We start from the raw sequence: 1,129 nt of genomic DNA, 5'->3' as shown, positions 1-1,129 counted from the left end.
GAAAAAGATAAATCAAACCACACTATGGTCATGACATATCCTCCATTTTGGCTGGAGTTTGATGTATTTGCCTCCATAAAGTTTTCATTAAGTCTTAAAATGGTTTTAAAGTTATTTTTACTTCTGCTTGCACTGATAGATATGTTTTAAGGCATCTCTTGAATCAATTTAGTAGTGGAAAAGTTACAAACTTGACAATAGCTTAAGCTCCTTACTCATCCACAGATTATGAGTGATGTGCCTACCAGTTTGAAGAGCTGTTCTTACTGCCTACCAAAGCATGTAGCACCACCACACTGGAAAGATATTCTTTTGGAGCATTGCTTCATATTTTATCCTCTTCTTCAGCTTTCTGGAGATCTAGAAAGTCTATTGAGTTGCTGTCATAGTTAGCTGCAATTGGGACCAGACTACAACAGTTATTTTGGCACCCAAAGTGGGGCTTGACCCCATGACCCTGAGATTAAGAGTCTCATGCTCTACCAGCTGAGCTAGCCAGGCTTAATATTATCTCTACCACCTTCCCCCTCCGAGTGGAACGGGGGAGGAGGGAATGGGGGTTACATGTACATCTACACCACCACTTTCTCATCAGGGAAAGAACTCCTCACATTCCTCCTCTGCTCCATCGTGGGGTCCCTCCCACAGGCCACAGTCCTTCGTGAAACTGCTCCAGCGTGGGTCATCTCTTCCACGGAGTGCAGTCCCTCCAGAACAGCTGTCCCACCAGGCTCTCCACGGGCCACAGCTGCCTTCAGGCATCCACCTGCTCCAGTGTGGGGTCCTCCACAGGCTGCAGGTGAATCTCTGCTCCTCCGTCTGCACCAGAGGCTGTAGGGGAATCTTGGCCAGGACCCATATTGCTCATCCCTGTCCTTTTTCACTGACCTCGGCGTCTGCAGCTGTTCCTCTCACAAGAAATTCTTCACAACAGGCAGGCAGACGCCTCTCATGTTCTCTTCACACCTCATCTCCTCTCCACTTCTTGCAGCCAGGCTGGCCTGAGTCGGGCCCAGTCGGCCGCCTGGCAGGAGACTAGAAGGTGAGGGCCACAAGGTCCACAGGGCTCACACCTCCCCACCAATTGGCTCAGCCTTGGCCAGCAGCAGGTCTGCCCTAGGCCCGACCG

At 50.1% G+C, this 1,129-nt stretch overlaps 1 non-coding gene across 1 annotated transcript; it reads right to left on the bottom strand.

Moving 5' to 3' along the window:
* Positions 1-428: 428 nt before the first annotated feature.
* On the bottom strand, positions 429-501 carry TRNAK-CUU (transfer RNA lysine (anticodon CUU)). Its single transcript has one exon. It is a non-coding gene; the product is annotated as a tRNA-Lys (tRNA).
* Positions 502-1,129: the final 628 nt, after the last annotated feature.

The sequence above is a fragment of the Chlamydotis macqueenii genome, chromosome 2, assembly GCF_036417535.1.
Source record: "Chlamydotis macqueenii isolate bChlMac1 chromosome 2, bChlMac1.mat, whole genome shotgun sequence".
Lineage (NCBI taxonomy): Eukaryota > Metazoa > Chordata > Aves > Otidiformes > Otididae > Chlamydotis > Chlamydotis macqueenii.
The sequence above is the reverse complement of the archived record's forward strand: the minus strand, read 5'-3'. Positions and strand labels throughout refer to the sequence as shown.